General features: G+C 38.4%; 1 pseudogene; it reads right to left on the reverse strand.

The window, feature by feature from the left end:
- The window catches only part of LOC102823667, a 165,512-nt pseudogene that overhangs the window by 136,334 nt on the left and 18,769 nt on the right, over nucleotides 1–10,409 (reverse strand).

A 10,409-nucleotide genomic window follows, 5' to 3' on the forward strand; every position in this document is an offset into this window, starting at 1 on the left:
GAAAGCCTTTGCGTAGTCAATAAAGCACAGGTAAACATCTTTCTGATATTCTCTGCTTTCAGCCAAGATCCATTGGACATCAGCAATGATATCCTTCATTCCACGGCCCCTTCTGAATCAGCTTGAAGCTCTGGAAGTTCTCTGTCAATGTATGCTTGCGGCTGTTTCTGTATTACCTTTAGTAAAACTTTACTCGCATGGAATATCAAAGAGATTGTCTGATGATTTCTGCATTCTGTTGGGTCACCTCTCTTTAGAATGGGCACAAATGTGGATCTCTTCCAATCAGTCGGCTAGATAGTTGTCTTCCAAATTTCTTGGCATAGATGAGTGAGTGCCTCCTGTGCTGCCTCACTTTCTTGAAAGATTTCAATTTGTATTCCATCCATTCCTGGTGCCTTGTTCTTTGCCAATTCCTTCAGTGCACCTTGGACTTCCTCCTTCGGTATTGTTGGCTTTTGATCATATGCTACCTCTTGAAATGGTTGAACATTAACTATATTTCCTTTTGGTACAGTGACTCTGTATATTCCTTCCATCTTCTCTTGATGCTTTCTGTATCATTCAGTAATTTTCCCATAGAATCTTTGAAGTCTACAAAAGGACAGGACTTAACTGATAATGTTTTTCTGAATTTGAGTAATCTGTTGCTAGGACCCTATGGCTTTGTTTGAAGCAATAGCAGACTTGGAGGTGTTCCACAATGTTTTGGTTGAGTATAAAGAATGCTTTTCTTTGGAATGTACAAATGCACAAAAATCCTAATTATTTAGCATCTTGGCAGAACCAGTAGAAGCAGAAATATTATATTTGTGTTCTTACCAGTCTTTGGAATAAACATAAGGGCTAATGCATCAGACTGCAAATTCATTTAAACTGCAAGGTTGGTGGTTCAAGCTCACCAGCTGCTCCTTGGAAACCCTCTACAGGGTCGCTATGGGTCAGAATCGACTCAAGGGCACTTAACAACAACAGCATCCTTCCTTTTGCTTGCTGATGTTGTTGTTAAGTGCCATAGAGTTGGTTCCAACTTATAGCAATCCTGTATAGGGTTTCCAATGAGCAGTTGGTGAGTTTGAACCACTAACCTTGTGTCCAGTGCTGTATTACACAGTGCCACGCCAGTAAGAACAAAATGACAAAAATCATAATTTAGCAAAAAATAAAAAAGAAGTTCTTGTGCATCCAGCTCAGTATCATTTTAAGTGTGGTATATTCAGTGAAAGGAGCCCCTAATTGCCTAGTGGTTCTATGCGTTGGCTTGCTAACTGCAAGATCATCAGTTCAAATCCACCAGCTGCTCTGCAAGAGAAATATGAGTAATTTGATGCTTGTTTATGACTTCTATCCTCTGCTCCTCAGATTACACAGTTTCTCTTTCAAAACTGGAGGAATTTTTCCAGAAAGAATATTGCCTAATTGACTGAGTTATCAATAGCTGGTCTGGAGAATTTGCTTTGTGTTTTGTGATTAGAATCTAAATGTTGGAGCCACCCAGACGTGGATTCAAGTCATGTCAGTGCCTACCAACAGAATTTAGTCATTTAACTTCTCTGATCATTGAGTTAATTGTCTAGAAAAATGAGGGCAAGAATATCTTCCTGGGAGCATTTGTAAAGGTAGGAAGGAGAATAACTTGAAAATACTGAGCCAAGAAATCATAATTTCCTCTTTAAATGCTGTTTCTTTGAATCTTTGACATCACCTGAGGCTTATCACCTAAGGGAAGAGAACAAGTATTGCCTGGACCAAAGAACTTCTTGTCATCATCTAATGTCATTATTATCATCTAATGTCAAAGCTGACTTTTTTCTTTCCTTTCTTTCTCCCTCCCTCCTTCTTTTCCCACCTTTCCTTCCTTCCTTCCTTCTTTTCTTTCCTTCATGTTTAATTATTTTTAAATTTTTCATAGAATAAAATTGACTTTCTTTTCTCATGTACAGTTTTAGCACATGTGTAGATTTCAGTATGCTCCACAGTCAGGGCATGGGATAATTCACATCACTGCAGTTAAGCCATTCTCAATCAATGAGGGCTAAGAGTTGGTGTATAAATACCTCATGGGTGGGAGAATCCGAGCATGTGCTAGCCACTGTTTGCAGAAAGAGTCTCTCCTTGGCAGTTAAGGTTCAATTGCAACTGACCTGCAATGTACCATTATTTTGCTGCTTTCTCTCCTTGTCTCACATACCCATTCCTTTACTAGTGATTCTTATCCTCACAAGCTACTTTAAATTGAATCTTTGTGTGTTTTTGAGCAACCTTAACTTGAACAATCGTATGCAAAAATGACTCTCAAAATGAAGTAAGGGAGTTCCAGTTAGGCAGGAAGAGGGAAGCCACAAGCTCTGCTTCTAAGCCCAGGGTTATGTGGAATAGTACAAAGGAGATAAAGAAAGGAGTTTAAATGTCACTATTCCCATTTCCCTCACTCTTGATCCTGCACTTAAAATGAGAGGACTTACGAATCGGGCTGTGAACCTCAAGGTCAGCAGTTCAAAACTACCAGCTGTTCCACAGGAGAAAGATGAGGCTTTCTGCTCCCGTAAAGATTTACAGCTTCGGAAACCCTATACAAGGTCTCTATGAGTCAGAACCAACTCCACAACTAATCAAATGCATGTGTGAGACTAAAGTTTGGGGATAGCTGGTGGACTGGGATCTACCTTGGATTGGTCAATGTGTACAGTGTGTAAGAATCTAATGAACAGAGTCAATGGGCTAGGGCTACACCAAGGTTCATGATCTTAGGAAGAACTCTGTAGCCTTAGGAGTCTTAGGAAGAACCATACCTTTACCTATGTACCACCTTGCCATGAAGTGGGAATGAAAATGCCCTGTTGGCTGACATAAGAACTAGACCCATAAGCCTACTGAAATGGACTTGCTTCCCCTGGCCTATATGAAGGCATGCAGGTATTCCGACAAGTCCTGATGAAGGGATACAAAGGTTCAGGGACAGAGATGGTCCAAGTTGGCAGCTTAGTGAAACACACAGTGCCATCCCCATACAGCAAAGACCTCAGAAAGCATGTGAAACAGATACAGATGACAATCTAGGAACCCTAAGCATCAAATGGCAGCATATAGAAATAGATCAAACACTGATTGGACAAAAAGAAACAGAATGAGAATAACACATGAGGAAAGATACAAAGTAGAGACCCCATAGCATCTGGCCTAATACAGCATGACAATCCTGAGACAAAATTCAGGGGTAAGAGGTGGACTGGCCTACACCTTGGATTGATCAGAGTCTACAAAATTAATGTTAAGATGAACACAATCAGTGGGCTAGGACCACAAGTTCTAGGAGCGAGCCAGCAGGAAGCCTCCAATAGTCAATAAAGAGCGGATTACTCTTCTGTGGATGTAAACCATCAAACCAGTCATTTTAAGGCCTAATACTGCAGGGATCCAAAAGTTACACTTGAATCTAGAGCCCCAGTCACCACTGCCATCAGTTATATGAGCCCTAGACACCATCTAAAAGAAAGGGAAGAAATGTAAAATTATGAGTATACCTGAGAGACATTGAGAATACAAAAGAGAATGATAAAATCAATAGAATAAGAGAACACAATTTGGGAAGTTTAATTTTGAAGCTTGTTGCCCCATTGGAAGAGCACAAAGATTTGGTCAGCTATAGAGAAAATAAAGGAGCCCAAATTATTTTGTATACATGAGAAGCAGTGTGAGAAAATTTGTAGCCCACCACATAAGGATTAGGGAATGTGTTGGCTTAGTAGGATAAACACTGGATTGCAAACCACAAGGTCAGGGGTTCCAGCCCACTAGCCACTCCATGGCAGAAAGATGAGGCTTTCAACTCCCACAAAGATTTACAGCCTTAGAAATCCTATACAGTGTAACTGTTAGTTGAAATGGACTCCATGGCTCTTAACAACAACAACAGCAACATTAGGATTAAGGAACATTGTTAGTATCCTGAGTTACAAATTGGGCTGCCAATGATAGGTCAGCTATTCAAATCTACCAGCCTTTCTGAGAAAGGTGAGAAAGATGAGGCTTTCTGCTTCTGTAAAGATTTACAGCCCCAGAAACCTTATACAGGGTTGTTATGAGTTACAGCTAACTCACTACACACAACCACCACCACCACATATATGGATATAAATGTATAAGAACATAGTAATTGGTGGCTGTTGTCATAAACACCATATGTGATGATATGAGAGACCTTTGGTGTATAAACAGCCTAAAGTAAATGGGGCTCGGGGAATAGAAAGAATCACACTCTTGGTTTCATTATCATTCTTTCAAAAATACACCAGTCCTAGAACAGCTTAAGGTTCAGGTTTCTAAGTAATGACCTCTCAGTTAGAAGGTGTCCTAAATTATTTCTGGGACCGTGATTGAAAAGATGAAATAAATGTAAGAGTTTGATTTGTTTAACTAGTATTGAGTGTGTGTTAGAACTTAGTTATGTTGAAGAGTTATATTCAAATTAACCCTCACTCAGAGACCATCTCCATGGTATTTCTCCCATTAGTTTTAAATACAATACCACCAAAGATATCAAACAACAACAAAGGCTGTAATATGCAGTTGAAAGAATTTTGTCCAGTTTCTTGCCATCTTCTTGCCACTAAAGGCAGATTTAACAGGCGTCATTTTCCTTGACATATGTAGTGTACATTCACCTTGCCTGTTAGATTCAAACTGGGCAAAAGAATAGTGAGGGAGGGGTGGGCTTAAGAGGGAAATTTGCATATACATTTCCATTAGGGCTAAAAACATTTAAATCCACATTACCCTGGATCACAGAATAATGAATACACCATTATGGACAAGGCTTAGTGTGTGTGTTGCTGCTGCATTTGGCAGGTTCAAGTCTTGCTCTGGGTGTAATATTTTGTGACTCATTTTTCCTCAAGCATAGAGTAATAGGCTTTAACTTTGCTAAGCTTTTCTGCCAGCCCTTCACCTCCTGCTGTTCCATTATATTGAACTTGTAAGCAGGACGCTCTGTCCAGCTCACCCAGATTACCACAGCAATACAGCCCCGCTGAGGGGCTGGTGTCAGGATAAGTGTTAGGGAGGGAGCTCCCCATCTTGGCATGCTGTTCTCATCTTATTAAATTCAGCTTTGTGGAAGCAGGGAGCCTGCCTCTCAGTCACACTGGCTCAAGTGTGATCCAACTGCTACTGTCAGACAATATGAAAATAGGAACCACCACAGCTAATGGCAGGTGCTGCGCCACAGCTGAAAAAAAAAAGTCTGAGGTTTTTATTATTATTATGATGATGATTTCATGAGCCTGTTTGAATGTGTGTTGTTTTGTTCATATAGACACTTGGCTAGATTGGAAGCATGATTTCGAAAGCCTAACACTTTTGCTAAATGAAACAAGTTTGCATACTTTCGGAGATGGGTGAATATATCTTGGGGAATCCAATGTGGAGGGCTGGTTTTCTTTACATTCTTTGATATACGTTCCAATGGATCTCAAAGAAGTTTGTGATGAAATTATATATATATATATATACATTCTGATTGAAATCCCTAAGACTTAGGAGTATCCTACAAATCTGTGTAAAAAATATAAGCTTTTCATTTTAGTATCACTGTGACAGAAGCTCTGTTAGAGGCATGAAACTATTGAACAAAATGGAAAATCCAGATTTGGAAATCAGTCATTATGTAGCTTTGACAGTCCCCATCTTTACTCTAGCTTTCTGCCTTAGCATGTATTTTGATTATACATGTGTTACTTCATAACAAATCATTCCAGTATTTAGTGACTTAAGACAACAGTCATTCTATTTACTTTTTTACATTTAGTGGGTTGGCTTTCTGGACAGTGGATAATTAAAATGAACTAAATCCGCCTAAAAGGTAACAAGGACTGAACCAAGAGACAATTAGCATGCTATTTCTCCCAATAATTTTTAAAAAGGCTTAGTTAGATGGTTCTTCTGCTGGCTGCATTTCCCGAAGTCTTTGTAGCTGCAGTCAGAGTGGATAGGCTAAGCATACAAGATTCTTTACTCACAGGTCTTGTTGGGTGCCTTGGCAAGGATATTTAAACCAGGGACCCCAGCTGGTATGAGGGTGGAGGTCTCTACATATGGTGTCTCCAAGTGGTAACCTCAGTGAAGTAACTGGACATCTTACATGATGACTTAAAGCTGCTAGGCCTTTTTAAGATTTAGGCTTTTGAACTGTCCCAGTGTGATTTCCTCTTCATTCTATTAGTTGAAAGTCCTGATGGAATGGTCCGTCCCAGGTTCAGTCTCAGGAGACTATACAAAAATGTGCAGACTTAGAGTTTGGTTTGCTTGGGCCCATCTTTAAAGACCAGTTTAGACAACAATGTTATGTATATTGGTGGTCAGCCCCCAATTAAAATCTAATTTAAGGATTTCATCTGTCTTAAATGTGATGCCTTCTTGTATGGGTAATTTACTTAACCATTCTTTAATTGTGGGATTCCACTATTGTAAAGTTAATTTTTGAGATTATTGAGTCCTGGTGTGGCACTGTAAGATAAGCACTGGACAGCTAACTATAAGCTAATTGCAAAGTTGGCAGTTCAGGCTCACCAAGCACTCATCAGAAACCTTATACAAGGTCACTGAGAGTCAGAACCAACTGGATAGCACTTAACAAAAACAGTTAAACAATAGAAACTCAGTTTAATTAAGGTATGTGATTCGATGGCATGAGAATTGTCACTTAGTGCTTGAGCCAGGATAAGACAATAAGTACATCTTTTTAACAGTTTCCTTAAAAAGGTAACTGTACAGCCTGGTGGTGGTGGTTCTGCTGTGCTGTACAATTGGTTCTGACTCATAGAGACCCTGTATAGGGTTTACGAGGCTGTAAATCTTTAAAGGGAGCAGAAAGCCTCATTTTTCTCCCATGGAGTGACTGGTAGATTTGAACTGCTGACCTTGTGGTTAGCAGCCCAGCTCACAATCCACTACACTCCCAGGGCTCCTTCTATACAGCCAAATAATTTACAAACCAGGAGGAGGATTCTGTGAACACAGTGCCCCAAATGCAATACAATTCCAATCTGTTTGTTTCTATTCAATTCAAATAGCTAGGTACCCATGAAGCCTTAGGCAATGGCAAGAAAGAAAGAAAGAAAAAACAAAAGGAAAGGAAAAACCAAACAAATCATGGCTTTCTTGATGTCTGGGTGACAATCAGAAGACTAGTTTTGTGGAATTTCATGAAAGATTTTGTCTTGTAATAGTCTATGAACTCCTGGGAGAAGATTATCATTGACATTTCATGAGAGAATTTCTGGTTATCTCTGCCCCCCAGGAAGCTAAAAGGGGTTTGAACAACAGGACAGAATATTGAAGAGAACAAGGAGACTGGGAGGCAGAAATATTCCTTAGTCTAGGTGTCTCAGTAGGTGGCCATAGGCTACCTGCTGCTAAAGTAGACCAGTTGTGAGACCTTGTCACTTTTCCCCCTTGGAAGAACTGCTGTTGATCAAACACACTCAAGCCCTAAAATGTCTACTAATAAAAGTAGAAGACCTTTTAGTTTTTATTTGATAAATTATTAGAATTAATAAGAAAATTTAGTAGTGTATCTATATGCAATATAAATATTTAAGAAATCAATAGCCCTCATAGAGTCTAGTCTTTTGTACTTAAAAAAAAAGGGAAAAATTTCATTCACAATAACAGCAACAAAAAACACTTAAACGTATATTGAACACAACAAGCACAAGACCAAGATAAAGAAAACACTAAAATCTTGTAGAAAGAAATATCATAATAACATCATTTCTCCCAAAATTAATGCTTAACTTTTATCCAGTTCTAATTAGAAACACAGTGGATGTCTTTCTTGGATATTGGTGAAATTATCTAAAAAAAACTGTTGTTGTTGTTGTTAAGTGCCATCGAGTCGGGTCCGACCCATAGCGACCCTGTACAGGGTTTCCGAGGGTGTAAATCTTTACGGGAGTAGAAAGCCTCATCTTTCTCCCGCGGAGCGGCTGGTAGTTTCGAACCGCTGACCCTAAGGTTCGCAGCCCGATTCGTAACCACTACGCTACCAGAACTGAGCAAAGAATAAATCCTCTAGGATAACTAACAGAGTTTGAAAAGAGGAGATGTTTGCTTTGTCAAATGTCAAGACCTACTGTCAAATAGAACTGGGTAATTGGATATTCCTATATAAGGATTCACCATAATTCATTCAGCTTTTCTCCCAATGATGGCTAATGATTCATTAAAATCAGTAAACATCCTTATACTCATGTATCTGTGTACTGGTGTATGTATTTCTATAGAACAGAAACCCAAAAACCCTGTTTACAGGTTTCCCACTCATCTCTGAATTTAGCTGAGGTTAGGAAAGGTTTTTTATTGTTACACTGTTGTTTGATGTGGGAAGCACATTCCAGTATATCCTCAATGCCTTTTGTAGAGGATATCAAAAAAATTTGTAGCAAATTAACGTGAATAAGTACCTCTTTTCTAAGGGAGTTGTTCCTTTAAAGTTTAAAAAGACTCTCAATTCAAGAAAGTTTTAAGAGCAAAAATACATGCGTGAATTAGGTCTAAGCAACTCCTTTTGTGTTTGGAGACTTACAAACACCTTCAAAACAGCAAAACTGTAAATAGCTTTTAAAACACAGGTTATCAACATAGGTATTCAACTGGTTCCCAAAGACTCTTGTTCAGAATCTTTTAAAAACGATTCTGAAATATTTCAAGAATACATAAAAGCATAGTAATAAAATGGCTATTACTCACGTACCAACTACTCAACCTTGTCAAACTTTAACATTTTGTCATAGTTGCTTGAGGTTTGTAAAATAACACATCCAAGATACAGTTGAAACTCCTGTATACTGTCACACCTCATTCCCCTGCTTCATTTCCTTTTTCAATTCAGAGGCAATCATTACACTGAATTTGAAGTTTGACAATTCCATATTACTTTGTTACATTTGCTACATTTGGATACGGTTGTTCAGTGCTGTCAATTCGATTTCCAGTCCTAGTTACCCTATATACGGTTTCTGAGGTTTGAAAGCTGACCGTATGATCAGCAATCTAGTGCTTGTCTTACAGCACCACACCAGGCGCTGAATACAGAAAATATTTGGAAAATATCTTCATGTTTTTTTATCTGTAAAAATAGTGTCATACTATGTTTCTTCTACCTGCTCTTTTTAGATAGTACTTTGTGAGATTTACCTGTTCACTGCATAGAATTTTGTCTAGTTAAATAGCTATTTGTCTAATCGCCTTCTAAATGCACATTTTTAATTGTCTCAATTTTTCCCTGTTACAAACAATAATGTAACAATCACTTTTGTATATGTTAAATATTCTTAAATCAGTGGATATGGGGGAAAGTTTTCTAGGGCAGTGCTCTTAAAGTGTGGTTTCTGAGACACATTTAAGGGATATTCAAGAGTAAAGAGATTTCAAAATCATATTAAGACAGTATTCTACTTTTTCACTTGCATTATCTCACAAATGCATATTGAAGTTTTCCAGAGGCTCCTTCCTATGTGAGGTCACAGCAGGCTAAATATGAAAGGAGATTTCAAAATCTTTTATTAAGCCAGATACAGCCTTTTATTAAGCCAGATATCAGATTTATAAAAATGTAAAATAAAGCCAATTTTTGCATTGCTATTTGGTATTGTAAATATTAAATTTATTGGATTTTCTTTTTCTTTTGGAAAACAAAATTATTTTTTCATTAAAATACGCTGTTTACGTCAACACAAAATATGTTTGTTGCAGTTATTTATTTATTTATTTTCTTGCTGTAAAAGAACAGATTCCAAAAATTGGCAATTTTAAAAACACATAGTATCTCACACATTTTATCAGAGTTAAGAATCCAGGTCCAGTTTTCCTGAATGATTTTAGCACAGAGTTTCTCATGAAGTTGCAGTCAATAAATTAGCAGGGTCTGAAGGCACCTTAAACTTTACCTGAGCTGTACTTCTAATTTCACTCAAATGGCTTTTGGCAGGGGCCTTCATTTCCTCACTTCTTCGTTTCTTTCTTTGTTTTGTTTCTTTTTTCAAAATTTTTTTGTGTGAATTGAGTGATAGTTTACATGGGAGAACATTAGCTTTATACTTGCCCTACCATATTTCATTTTATTGCAATGATTACAATCCCTCCATGCATCATCATTCAACAGCATTTTCTTCCATTCCCTCTGTTGTTGTTGTTTTGGATGTACACCGAAGCACTCAAGAATATATAACCATTCAAACAGCCAGAGGGTATACCCTGCAAGCTTGCCCACTGTCCATAAGCACACAGTCGCTCTCCCTCCTTGAGTCCAGAGTCCCCAGACATTCCATCTCTCCATGTCATGGCCTCTGCCTCCATCTATGGTGTCACTGTTTTTCTGGAAAGGGTCCCACACTCCACTCTTCTCCCTT

Source organism: Chrysochloris asiatica, unplaced genomic scaffold (assembly GCF_000296735.1).
Source record: "Chrysochloris asiatica unplaced genomic scaffold, ChrAsi1.0 scaffold00030, whole genome shotgun sequence".
NCBI classification, from domain to species: domain Eukaryota; kingdom Metazoa; phylum Chordata; class Mammalia; order Afrosoricida; family Chrysochloridae; genus Chrysochloris; species Chrysochloris asiatica.